The sequence below is a fragment of the Mustela nigripes genome, chromosome 12 (assembly GCF_022355385.1).
Source record: "Mustela nigripes isolate SB6536 chromosome 12, MUSNIG.SB6536, whole genome shotgun sequence".
Taxonomy (NCBI): Eukaryota; Metazoa; Chordata; class Mammalia; order Carnivora; family Mustelidae; genus Mustela; species Mustela nigripes.
The window spans coordinates 143,037,877-143,052,116 of NC_081568.1; the positions used below are offsets into that span (position 1 = coordinate 143,037,877).

General features: G+C 46.7%; 1 long non-coding RNA gene across 1 annotated transcript in view; it reads right to left on the bottom strand.

The window, feature by feature from the left end:
* LOC132027382 (uncharacterized) overlaps window positions 1-14,240 on the bottom strand; it is a 142,822-nt gene that overhangs the window by 95,411 nt on the left and 33,171 nt on the right. The window contains exon 2 of the long non-coding RNA XR_009407141.1: window positions 5,277-5,511. This is a non-coding gene — a long non-coding RNA (uncharacterized LOC132027382). The remainder of the gene's footprint in view (window positions 1-5,276; window positions 5,512-14,240) is intronic.

Below are 14,240 nucleotides of genomic sequence, written 5' to 3' on the forward strand. Positions count from 1 at the left end.
AGCCTCCCCTTCTGTCTTGGAAATGGGTCACCTTATTCCCTTTTTCCTTGGGAATTTACCCTTTCCTTCATGTCAGATACAGGTGAAGCAAGATAACACCCGAGGGAGATGTTTCATTATGACGCAGCTCAGGGGTGAAAAAAACACCAGGCGTTGTTCAGAAGGGGCACCCGCCCTCCTCTCCTCGGGTCTCAAAGGGCCCAGGTTAGGAGGGTGAAGACACAGCTCCCTCCCTTCACTCCCAAAATGTTTAGGAGCATGTGGTCCAGGGTTTGTGTCTCTTTCTTCCTCAGTGTACAGCTGAGGACAGGAAGACACAGACTCTATCTGCAGCCACCCTTAAGACAGCCTTAAGACAGTTAACTCATCTGTTCTTTTTTGTTTAATAAGATACTGTCTTGGTCCCTTGTGGTGACACCAAACAGTCTGGCTTAGATTGAATTATTAATATTGATTTACTGAATTGAGAGAGAGAGAGAGAGCATGAGCAGGGGAGATGGGAGAGGGAGAAGCCGACTCTCTACCGAGCGGGGAGCCCGAGGTGGGACTCAGCCCAGAACCCCAAGATCTTAACCGAAGCTGAAGGCAGACGCTTAACTGACTGAGCCCCCCAGGTGCCCCACTTTCTCCTGTCTTAGGCGGTGAATGATCAGAGAAAATGAAATAAGAAAAGAAAGGAGGTGTCTCTCCTTTAACTTGAGCCGGAGTTTGGAAGATACCTGGGTGGCAGGCCAAGAACTGGGTGGTCCTGGAGAACCATCAGCATCGGGGGACCCATTGGGGCCTAGCAGATATTCTACACACGCCAAATGTTTTACATATTTGAAAAGGGTGTTGGCTTTGGATTCAAAATCAGTGCAGTTCAACAACATTCCTTCCCTGCCCTGTGTTGCCTGTGGGAGAGCCGAAGGTTGCCTGTCCTTGAGCGAGCTGAGGGGGACCTTTGGTGCCTGAGGCTGGAGTTCCACAAAAGTGGGGGGGATTTTGTTTCCCTAACTCCAGGCATCACAGGTGTTTGTACTTGGGCATGAAAGAGCTGAGGTAGCCACGCTGGACCCATTTAACCTTAAGACAGACAGCTCCGTGAATGCTTGCCTCCCTGATGAATGCCTGCCTCTGCCCAGCCAGCATCACATAAAATGAAGCCAAACACTTCTTTCTTGCTGGCAGCTTATAAAAAAGAGAGAGAGAGAGAGAGAGAATCAGGATTAGTCCTATAATGTGTTTTCTTCACTATTAAGACTTCTTTGCTCTGCTTTCTCTCATTATAAAACTGTAAGAAAGTGGCAAACACAAAGAAAAGAAAGACTGCCCGTAAAGTATTATGGAGGCTTCTCCCTCCTATACCTGTAAGAATACAAGGCTTTTTGCAATTTCCTCAGATTCAGACTCTGAGGAGGTTCACCCATTCAAAACTGGGCCCCATCCTGTGCAGCCCACATTCCAACCTGTACCTCACCGTCTCAGCGGACACTGTTCCAGGCGTCACACTGCAACGGTGTGACTCTGCGGCAAGCCCACTGGAAGGATTTTGCTCTGCACTGCCTCTGTGTGTGTGTGTGTGTGTGTGCGCGCGTGCGTGCACGTTAAGATTTTATTTATCTGAGAGAGAGAACGAGAGCGCTCAAGCGCTGAGAGAGGCAGAGGGAGAAGCAGACACCCCACCCCCACCCCCTGCCCCGCCTGCGCCCCCAAGCAGGGAATCTGACTGCAGGACTCCATACCCATCCCACCATGGTCTCATGACCTGAGCCAAAGGCAAACACTTAAGGACCGAGCCCCCCAGGCGCCCACCTCTTCAGTGTGTACTGAATAAGAAAAAAAACATTGACAGAGAAGAGTTCCCCTCCTTTGCATCCACCCAGGAAGCCCTCTTGACCTAGGAGTGAGGTCTGCAGAAACTCCACATCTCTGGACAGCAGAAACCAGGTCAGGTGCCCCAGAAGTCACTGGCACTTTTCCCACATGGACATGTACAAGGACCCGGTGTCTTTACCAATCTGTGTTTTTGCCAGTGAGATGTCTGCACCCAGCCCAAGAAGATGGAGCCACTGTCGGAGTGAACACGGATCAGAAACACCAAAGCCCAGAGCTCAGCTTTTTGCTAAAAGGGAAGCCAATGTGCATGCCTTGCAGGGTTAGGAGACCCAAGTCTCAGGAGCCAGATGAGCTTGCTTGATTTAATGGAGCACCAAATTGTCTCCTAGCAGAATGTAACCAGCTCTTTTGAAAGTCGGTCTGACTGTAATTTGCTACTAATTGTAGTGTAAAATGAGCTACTCTGGGTCCAGCTGATAGCAAAGAATAAATTCAAGAGCTGCTCTTAGGATGTCCTTGGACTGAGGTGAGCTTTAATATTCTCCCTACCGGGGCTTCTAGAAATCAGATCATTTCCATGCCTATTGTACATATCACACTGCCCATCAAATTAAGGTAAGCTCCAAATGATGAGACAGATAAGAATTGTTTGGACAGTGTTTAAATTTCATCAGAGAACACAGTCTTAGTAACTAACCGTGCAGCTTAGAAATATCTTTTGCTGGCTGCCCATTTTGTTTGTTTGTTTTTTGTTTTTTGTTTTTACTGCCTCTTTGGACCACTTACTCCTTGGGGCTCTATTCACCAAGTGCAGTCCATGGGACGTGCTGGGTCCTTGCAAAAACGCACATCCCTAGGTCCTGATCCAGTTCTACTGAATGAGAACTCAGGCATGGGGAAGGGGACAGGTCTCAGAAATCAGCCCTTACAGTAAGACCCCAAAGGGATGCTAATCCACATCCAAGTTTGAGCACCACTGCCTTACAGAGAGAGAGAAGGTTTGCTCATCAATAGGAAATTTTGCTGACTGTAGTGAAATCAAAACTAAGAGGTGGCTGTGGAGTGGAGGCACCAGGATAGGCTCCTGTATCTCCCTCCAAACTCCACTACTGTCCAAATTATTTCTCGGCCACTCTGGGCACCAAAGTCTCCCGACCTGACAGGGCTGATCAAGGAGTGGTATCATGATAATAAAACACAGGTCTGTGTTCTCCATTGCCTGGCCTTGATGTCCTCTCTCAAGTACATGCCACTCCGGCAAGGTTAGTGGCCTCTCTCCTCACATCGCCTGTGCCCAGGTCCTCACACCAGGCTCCACGTCTTCGCTCATGCTCTCTCTGCCCCCCTACCCCTGCCATATGTGAAGTCTCGTCTCTGCCCCTCAACACATCCAAACTCCACACATCTTTCCTACCTAGGATCTAACTCTGCATGAACCTTTCCCACCACCTCAAAGTACCTTCAGCAATCCAACTCTCTGAAATGTTATTTCCCTTAGAATCGGTCTTAGGTTTGGGTGGGGTTTTGGGCTAGCACTGAGTTATCCCGGAATCCCACAGATAGGTAAGACTCACCTTGCCAGCTAGGCTTGGAAATTCTCTAGGCAAGGATACTATTTTTTTTTTTTTTTTTTGATGTTTCCCTCAAGTTCTTAGCTGAGAGCAACAGAAGTTTACAGTGCAAATCTAATAAATTCTTATTAAACTATCAGCTGGTGGAACACACACCTGCCCAGAGAGCTCTGTGATAATTTCTACCTCCCCTATCACATCTGGCCCCCATCGGCACTGAGTCCATGGCATTATGGAGGACACACAGAAGTGCCCTAAGAAACATGCATAAAGAGGACAGCACTCAACTAGTCATTATTTACTAAGCACCAACTGTATGCCAGACACCAGGTTAGGTGCTGAGAATACAGAACGCCTCCTTAGGGCGTTGCTGCCCTCCTGGAGAAAACAGATTATTTGGGTGCTCATAAGGACCAGCATAGGATTATAACATGATACACATTAGCAGAAAATTATTTCAGTAGACACGGAAACCAAGATAGAGGAGGGCTTTACCTTTGTGTGCAAGGGATCAGAAGGAAGGGAACAGTGCTTATTTTTTTTTTTTTTAAGATTTTATTTATTTATTTGACAGAGAGAGATCACAAGTAGGCAGAGAGGCAGGCAGAGAGAGAGAGAGGAGGAAGCAGGCTCCCTGCTGAGCAGAGAGCCCGATGCGGGACTCGATCCCAGGACCCTGAGATCATGACCTGAGCCGAAGGCAGCGGCTTAACCCACTGAGCCACCCAGGCGCCCGGGAACAGTGCTTAGAAACAGAACTCTGAGCCTCCAGGTTGAGACTGTCTGAACCACTCCCTAGACCCCACCCTCCCCACAAATTCAAGCGACATGACCTGCCCTTCAGAACCCTCCCCCCAAAATTTAAGAGCTGCTTGCGTCCATGTGGCTGAAACACAATTGCCAAGTGATGACTATGTTTTATCTCCAAAATGGCCAAATCCCTGGCAATAAAATGAGTATGATAGGAGAGCTTTGCTGAAGTCACAGTGAAGATTACAAATGATTGCAATGTATGTGAACTCCCAGCAAGGTAAAGCAGTCACGGCCCCCAGGCCTGCAGAAGGAGCCCCACATTTCTTGGCTACCCACCCCCAGGAAAAAATGCAAAGGGATGAGGGACAAGGACGCTGTGTGTATGTGTGTGTGTGAGAGAGAGAACACACAATAAATTAAACTCAGTTACACAGTTCAGCTGTTCTCTTGTGACTTTCTGTGGATTACAACAAAGGTACATTTTAAGGGGCCCCAAAAGAACCTTCTGAGGGAAATCTGGCTGCCTAGCAAATGACAGAGGATATTGTTTATCCCTGAATAGCTTTGTCAGCAATAGGCAAATTTAATAAGTTACCCTGAAACTTCAGCGTGTAGGAAGAGTGGGAACATATGGAGATAGATACATATTTTTACGATGTTTCTTTTCTGTAAGCTTACATAAACTGTGCTTCTTGTCCCTTGCTCCAGAGCCGGTATGGAAAGGTAGGGAAGGGTGGGGGGGGGGGGCTGCCAGAGGCGCTGGCTGGCCACTTAATATAGTCCTGTTGGGTCAGATGGGCTGTGTTGTGCAAACTCACACATTTCTGTCTAACCCTTTCAACAGGAAACTCAAAAAAGCACTGTCAAAAGACGCAGAAGCTTCAAACAGATAATGCACCTGACCACATTTAATAAAAAAACAAAACACGTCCAGTGACTAAAACTAGCAACCCCTTTGCATTCAATCTGATCTGCTTCTAACCTCCATTTTTATAATCAGTCAAACCATAAAAGCGAAAGATAGCTGTTTTTAGAAATCTGTGCTGTCCTGGTCCATCTGTAGGTTTTGCTCCTCCAAGAATTCAAATATTACACATTTAGAAGACAATTTAACAAGAAGAAAAGTGTACTTACGTTTTTCCTTTCTAGGTGCCAAGCACCCTTCTGTCTTGAGCTGTATCTGAACTCAGCTACTACTTGCAACAATACGCAAGGAAAGTAGGGGCTTCGCTTCTCCAGCACAGAGAGGTTCAGTAACTTGCCCTAGGTCACAGAGCAGGTAAGCGGTTAAGGGCACGGTTTGAATCCAGGCACGCAGATGCCAGCATCCACCATCTCTCCTCCTCTGCCATGTCCTCTCTCTGAGGCTCTGGAAGAGAGAGATGACTGGTGGTAACTATAATTTTCTTGGAGTAGATTGGAAAAATACAGTGTTTCCTTAGGCTTTCCATAGACTAATTTTTAAAATTCCTGTTCAGCTAGATGGCTCATGATAAAGTAAATACCAGTTAACTTGCAGCCAATGAAACATCATCAATAAATTGCAGACGGCTGGTTCATACAACCTAAGTCAGAATTTGCAAGGAAAGCAAGGGGGGTGGGCGAAGTGTTTGAGGAAAGTATCTTCGGAGAAAAAAAGCAATAAGTTAAAATTGACTCCCTGAGGTAAAAAAGACTCCACTCTTTGCAATTTGCCCAAGTGCTAGGAGGTGACTTACAATTCCCAGCCTACGCTCAGATCCGAGTTTAAAAGTGCTTCTTTTAGCAGCTCTTGCAAGATAAATTATGACTTCAAAGCAGAAATGTCTCCATTCACAAATGGGTCTCTGACAAGAGCTGGAGGGTGCAAAGAAAGTGTAACAAGCAAAGAAATATCGCAACAAGAAAAATGAATTTCTACCCTGGATTCTGCTTCCTCTCCGCTCTTTTGCGTTGCAGGATGGCAGGCCTCATCACCCTTCTCATCACACTGGGCACGAGAAAGGGAAGAGGTTCAGCGAAGCTTGGGGCTGGAAGTTTAGACCCCACATGACCTAGAAATGGCCCACAGAAGCATCCTGTCATGTCCCTCTGAGACAAGAGATTCCAGGTCCGCTGAGGGCCCTTGTAGACCAGCAGCCACTATTTGCTTCTCTGCATGGGGTGGGGAGCCTGGGGGGTGTTTCCTGTGTAGACAGGAAGCAGGGCTGACACAACTGAACAGCATATAGAGAAGTGGCTTTGGAAACGCCAGGGCTTACAATGTGGGGATGAAGGGAGCCACCGTTCCAGAAAGCACGAGAACCTGAGAACCTTCCGAGTGCCCAGAGGGTGGAGCCTAGAATGTCTGGTGCTGCTCGTCAGGGAGCAGAGCAACCTGGAGCACCCAAGAAAGCGACATGCACATGTGCAGGGAGGGGGCCCACGTGACCGCAGCCGTGGAGATGCTGGGAGGGCACCCCCAGCTGCCAGGTGGTGAGAGAACCTGGAACCGAAGTCAGCCTGGCAGGATGAAGTGACGCCATTACTGCACAGGTCCAGCTGGGAAGCAGTCCTTAGCAGAGAGCTCAGAACCTCCAGCCAGCGGGCAGGGGAATTACTGGAAGGAGACTTGCTCTTCTTGGGGCTTGGCCTTTGCCTCGGTTTCCAGCCTGGTACTGCAGTTCTTTCCCAGGGTTAGAGCACAGCTGGGACTCGGGCCCTTTGACTGAGGCTCTGATGTCCTATCGAGGTCTTGTCATCCTTCTCCTTCACCCTTCCTGAAGCATGAACACCTTCTACCTCAGCCCACAAAAAAGGCAATTTGGTGAAACAGCTCTGTTCATGGCTAAGAAGTTCAGAGAGAATCTGTGAGTGTTCCCAGAAACTATGCCTTATCTATTGGTGCCACTTAATAAAAATCTTAACTAACTTAAGGGGCCCCTGGGTGGCTCTGTTGATTAAGCACGGGGCTCTTGATTTGGGCTCAGGTCATGATCTCAGGGTGGTGAGATTGAGTACCGGTGCTGGGTCCCGCCCTCGCGTGGAGCCCGCTGGAGATCCTCCCGCCCCTCCCCCTGCTCTCCTCCACACACTCGCATGTTCTCTCTCTCACTTTAAAAAACAAAACAACAACAATAAAAAACTTTTAAAAATCTCAACTAACTCCAGGTTAGGCTTTGTGCCAAACACTTTAATCTCTCCAACATAACCTGATGGGTTTTTTCATCTCCACTTTGCAGATGAGGGAACAGGACACAAAGAGGTCATGACCTTCCAAGATCAAATCTGCAGCCTGTCCTTAAGTGGTACCTTACATTTCTTCCAAGACACTTTGGACACATCCCCTCACTTTTTGGTGCTTCCCCCGACGTCTCTCTAGCTGAGGTGCCGGTTTCCAGGAGGATGTCACAGAGTGAAAACATAATCCCATCCTGTCCAGTATGGTCATGGGAAATACATTTCCCAATACAGATGGGAAAACGGGTTCCATCCCTGAGTTAGCACTACAAGGTAACTGGTATGATGGGAAGACCCTCTTATGAAAGGGTTACAAAAAGCAGTTATTTACCATTACCCAAGACTTCCCTCCCTACCTCCCATCTCCCTCTACTTTCCAGTAAAATAAGGAACAAGAAAAAGTCAGCACTCCAATTCTTCCTGCTTTCTCAATTCAGCCAGGAAAACATGAAAAACAGACCCAGCTCCCAGAGGAAAAGAATATGGTGAAGGGGTGCAAAGAGTTAGCTGGGTGGGAGCCCTGTAGGGCGGGGTGGGTGGAAATTGGATGCCTCAAGAAAAATTAGAAATGAAAACAAAAGTGAGTTCTTTTATTGCTGCTAATATATACCATATTAAGATACAGATGGAGGAAAGCGTGGGGAAAAAATAAATAAGGAAACAAAAGAAAGAGGGAAGTTTTGGCAACTGTGTCTCTGATCTCCAGCAGAATGGTATTCCAACTAGCAGTGGGAGCTGAGGGTCGGGTCTTGGCTGTGCTGCTAACCAGCTGTGGGACACTGGCCAAGACACTGCCTGCTTCCGGCCCCTCCGTTTGAGGTTTTGGTCCCGGCACCATCAAAACACATCCAACCAATTTATCAATCCACCAGTACTTGCTTGGCATGAATTGTTCCGACCTTTTTATGCCCATAACATTCAGAGAAGCACACGGGAGGGAAGAACACTGTGACAGTAAGTCACCTGCTTTCTTGTAGGAAGGTTGTTTCATTTTAGTGTCCCTAGGAAATCACTGAAGTCATCTTTACATATTCACACACACACAAATGTTTTCTCTGTGATTTAAAGAAAGATTTGTCCTGACAGTTGAGAAAAAAAATAGGAGGTGGATAGACTGTGAAATTAACACTGCCAGGTTTCAGGTCTGCCACCCCAAACCTTCGTTGGGGTATAGACAGAGCTGACTAAGCAAGTGGGCTTATAGAAAATAACACACATTTCTCTTCCAGGAAGAGCTCACACCATTTCCTGCAGATACGACAATGAATCGGGGACTTAACCTTTTATCTCTTACTAGAAATTAGCAAATGTTGTAAGCATAATCACCACTTCTGAGTATCTGTTTTCAGAATCCTGTTGGCCCTCTAGCAACGCGGGTTTGACCTGCATGGGCCCGCTTACAAGTGGATTTTCTTCAGTGAGCACAGGAGAGTAGAGAAAACACATTTGTGCTTCCTTAAGATTTCCTGAAATAGGGGTGCCTGGGTGGCTCAGTGGGTTAAAGCCTCTGTCTTCAGCTCAGGTCATGATCCCAAGGTCCTGGGATCGAGTCCTGCATCGGGCTCCCTGCTCAGTGGGAAGCCTGCTTCCCCCTCTCTCTTCCTGTCTCTCTGCCTACTTGTGATCTCTGCCTCTCAAATAAATAAATAAAATCTTAAAAAAAAAAAAAAAAGATTTCCTGAAATAACATTTTCTAGTCTATTGCTTGCTCTGCTGTAAGGATGCAGTACATCATACATATAACATACAAAGGCTGCTTATGGGATCCGTAGGGCTTCTGGGCAACAATGGGCTACTAGTGGTTCAGTCTTTGGACGAATCTACACATGGATTTCCGACTGCGTGGGGAAGGGATGGAGTGGGGGCCTGTGTCTCTAACCCCACTGTTGTTCAAGAGTCAAGAGTAGATGTTTTCAGACACTCTTTCCTAGCTAAGAGAACTATCACTCACGTTTTCAAATGTGAAATGCACACGGTATAAGAGTGACAAGCATAACTGACATCTTCCATCAAAACTAGTCCTCCTATAGTTACCGGGAACTCTGAAAATCCTCTGAACTCCCTGTGATTAGTCTCTGATGGAAGCAGAAAACTCGTAAATGGGAGATAACATCTGAAGGGAAGATGTGGAGAATGTGGAGAATGGGCCTATGCTCTCCACTCTCACGTCCGAGATGTGAAGTGGAGAAACACAAGGAGTCCCTTCCAACCCCCAGGAGGCCGATGGTGTGCCCTTTATTTAATGCACTCAGCTACTTAATTAGCATGCCAATTTAAAGCTTTGAAAAACTGTGTGCAAAGTCAGCAGGGGGTCCAAGTCCTGATGTTATTTTTCCCACAGCTGAATAAATGATTTCCACCTCCACCACCACACTCATATGCCTGTCCTCATTAGTATGTATGAAATGAGTGGAATAACCATAGGGAGATTTACACCGTGCCACAGCCAACTTAATTAAGAAGAAAGGGAGCCGATTTCTGGAGGAAGAAGTACATGTTCACAGGTTCCGACATACCTCTGTTTAATTAATAATATAAATCCATCAGAAGGAGACTTTAAAAGCGCCCTCCTCGTTTTCTCTACCCATTTAACGATTAACTAAACTTTTTAGGCGCTTACCAATGTGAAGGAGCCGTGATCTTTGAATAAGCATCTCTAATTTAATTATAACCTTCATGTCCCTACCCACACCCATCCACTCCATGAGTACTCAGGGTGCTTGGGACGCAGGTCACAAAGGTGAACCAGGAAGAGCCCAATTTTCAAGGAACTTTCGGTTAAGCAGGGCAGTGGAATATACACATAAATGTGATACAGGGAGGGATTTTTCTGAAGGGAGGCGTATGTAGAAATCGCTAAAAGGGCCTCAGGTGATGGTGGTGGGTGAGAAGGGTACAGAAGGATGACTGAGAAGGGTTTCACATAGAGCGGGTATCTGCAGGAAGATTTAAAGGACTAGTGCCAGGACGACAAGATGAAGTCCTTTAACGTCACACCCGCTGGTATACCCCTTGCACCTAAACGTGGGAGGTGCCTAACAGAATTTTCTCAATGAGTTAACTAAGTCAGCCAGGGATGACATGACAGCATTTCAGGCAGGGGTCGGGAACAAGAATCAATGGTCTTGGTTCTGAGAACCAAGCTTTTTACAACGGAGGAGGTAGTCTGAGCGAGGAAGCGATGAGAGGGGAAACTGGAAAGGGATTCTAGAAATCCCAGTTTATGAAACTAGGTAAAATAAATGGCTGTCTTCCAAGAATATTTACTCCACTAAAACTCAGAAGCATATGAGAGCACATGGCAAACCTCACACATAAATTAAGCATAATATTAGCGTTGCCTTCATAACCACACTGTATTGCCTCTTGGCTTGTCCACGTGGCGAAAAGAAACTAAAGCCAGGTGTCTCAACAATAAAAACCTATTTGTTTCAGTCTGGAATAATGAAAAAGTTCTGGAGATGGATAGCGGAGCTGGGTGTATAAAGTAACAATGTGAATCTACTTAATGTCACTTAAAATGATTAAACTGGGGGCGCCTGGGTGGCTCAGTGGGTTAAGCCTCTGCCTTCAGCTCAGGTCATGGTTTCAGAGTCCTGGGATGGAGCCCTACATCGGGCTCTCGGCTCAGCAAGGAGCCTGCTTCCCTTCCTCTCTCTCTCTGCCTACTTGTGATCTCTATCTGTCAAATAAATAAACAACATTTCAAAAAAAAAAGATTAAATGGGTAAACTTCGTGTGACATCTACTACACCACACTGGGAAAGTATTCTTTGAATGCCTACCATACACAAGACACTCAGACTGTTACCTTATAGAGTTTTGGTACTGATTAGTATCAAGCTCACTGGGTTTTCATTATTTTTTGTTGGGACTCAAGTCATATACACGTAAGTCTCAATACCCTGTAATATGTGTACATACCAGCACTCCACATCAAGTCCCCATGACAAGAGGTCAACAATTCCCGGCACTGCTCCCAAGTTCCCCCTGCACCTTCCCAGAAACTCCTCACGAAGTTAAGTGTGCAACACTGATTTCTAGCTGAAGTATCTTTTCCTTCTTTTGCAAATATGTGCTCATTCTCGTGTTCTCCTGATTCTACTCAATAGCAAATTTTGTGGTTGTTGACATAGAAGTTTAGGTCTCTTTTATCGTGTCAGGAAGCGCCACAAACTCAGCGACTTAAGACAACAGAAATGTGTTCTCTCTTAATGCCCAGGGGCTGGGAGTCCAGGCACGGGTGAGCTAGGAACTTGGACCTCACCAGGCTAAAATCAAGGTAGAGGCCACAGCTACTGTCTCCTTGGAGCAGCAGAACCCTCTCCCCAGTGTACTGGTTGGTAGTAGAATTTCTTTCCCTATGGCTGAATTACTGAGTCCCTGTTCTCTTGCAAGCTGTCAGGCAGGGACTGCTCTTAGCTCCTGGAAGCCACCCTCCAGTCCTCTCTGCCAACATGGCAGCTCACTTTTTTGAGGCCAGGAGTGGACTGTTCTTTCAGGAAGAAGCCACCTTACAAAGCCCACCTGAGTTGCTCATGTCCACCCGGGATCCTTCCCCTTCTGAGGAACTCAAAATCAACGGATCACACCTTGATGGTATAAGCAACACTTCTTTAGCCACACACAGAACCTAAGGGTGGGGGAGTGACAGCCCATGATACTCACAGTCCCACCACACTCAGGGGAGGAGATGATTCCAGGCACACACCCTGGGGGCAAGAGTCCTGGGGCCATCTCAGAATTTGCTCTTCAGCTCTTTCGCCTAACCACAAAAGCAGCAGTCCTTTTTCTGCGGAAGGCATTTATTATCGAGGACTGAGAAAATACAGATGAAAGAGAAGTTCAATACAAACTAATATTGTGTTCACTATTATAACCACATAAAGTCACTTTAAGCATTTTAGTGATTCAATTTCCAGTTTTTCTCCTAAGCATTAACACATATACATAGCTGGGCATTTACAGGATGGAGATGGCACTGTGTGATATTGGGGAGCCATTTCAACTGAGCTCCCAGTTCTTTGCTGTCTGCCTGGATGACTGTTCCCATCTTCAGATTTTGAGCATATGTTATAAAGCAGCCCTCTGTTTATCTGTGTAATATGCTTGTGTGCCTGTGTACAGATGCACAGTTCTAGATTCCGCTCAACTACAGTGTGCAACGAACCCCTATCAGCAAAATATCCAAGAAGTCCTTCTTTCCAGGTAGCAAAACAAAGAGAAAACGAAACAAGAAGAGCACTAGTCTGCTTATGGGGCTGCTCGGCGGAGCTTTTCTTGGCTAGCAGGAGGTACAATTAATGTACAGAGCAGTGAGGTATGTCATAACTCATTTCTTACTAAGCATTTTTTTCTTTTTAAATCGGCAGTGGCCACTCGGGCTTTCACAAATATTCCTTTTTTCCTTTTCTGAGCAAATCATAGGACAGCGTTTCCCTGTCTCCACACAGCATGGCTGGTGTGACTTATCTTGGCCACAAAAGGGGAACAAAAGCGATGTGCGTTGTTCCAGAGCAAGATCATGAAGAACAAGTTTGGGATTGGTGTTGGGGACTTGGTTCTTCTCCCAGCTCTGTGACTGTGTGAGCTCTTTTGAGACGGCACCTTTGCCAGCTGGGGTCCCTGATGGCAGAAGGCCCCCTCCACCGCAGCTCCCAGTGAGTAAGACACAAAATGTTGCGTTAAACCACTGAGAGTTGTTTCTGACCACGGCGTAATCCAGCCTAATTTGATTGATGCAAAAATTAAGGTCTGACAGTCATTTGTCTCTTTTTATAAATTAGAACAGATTCAAGTTCATACCTGTAAAAACATGTCTTGCACTCACTTGCATTCTGATGAGCTTCTGTGGAGGGGAAGGGAGGGGGTGAAAGAGACACAGATGCTCTGAGAAGTGCCCACGGGAGCCTGTCCTCAGGGTGAACCTCTTGGTTCCCTTGTGAGTTAGTGGGAAAAGCGTTGAGAACAGCAGATTATCACACCAGAGCTGCAAGGCTGGAGGGCAGAAGCACCTGCCTCCCTCTTGGATTGTGTATGACCCACCGTGGGTTCCTCGGGTTAGTTAGGAACTGAAATCGAACGTATCCGGACGCACCTCCAACCTATGAAAGTCTCATTCCACTAAAATCCTCTCTTGAAAGTGGGGCACCATAAAGAATTACTTTAAAATATATGACTAAGTCTTGGTAGGCACTTAACTCTTTTGAGTACTGTCTAATACGAAATTGGCCGAGGGTCGAGGCTTCTGACCCAGTGCTGCAACCAAGACAGTGCGGATCTGGGTGCACTCTCAATACAGAATGAAACAAACTTGCGCACAAACAAAAACAAAACCAGTTTTGTCGAGGGTAATGAGCTGAAGGGACATTTTTAGCAGAGAGCCGATGAATGCTAAACAAGCTAAAATCCAGCTTCGAGCCAGGTGGCACGGTTGTGGTACCTGAGATTGAAAACACCCCCTAGCATCTGTTCCTGCTTCTCCTGGTAACTCTCCTGAGTCTGTTTCCTGGTAGCCATACCTTCCATGAGTACCTCGTGCTTTCAAGGAGGTGACTGTCCCCTCTTCCCACTGAGGATGGGCCATGTAGCTTGGGCTCAAGAGAATCCACGTGCTCTCCTCCCCTGGTTCCGTTGATTGGTTCAAGTGGGCTGTCCACCAAATGGGCGGACAATTATGGGCTAATAAGACTGAAGAAGCTTTTCTTTTTTAATTTTTTTCTTCTATAACTTCTAAAAAAGACCCATCCTTGCTCTTTTCAGACCACTTCTGAAACTGGTCGTCTCTCTGGACCTCTCCAAAGATACCTGTGAAAGCAAACATCCTGAGAAGTTGCTAGCAGCCAGACTACCCCCACGAGGTAAGACCAGCCTACAGGTGAACCCTCTGTTGTGGTGAGC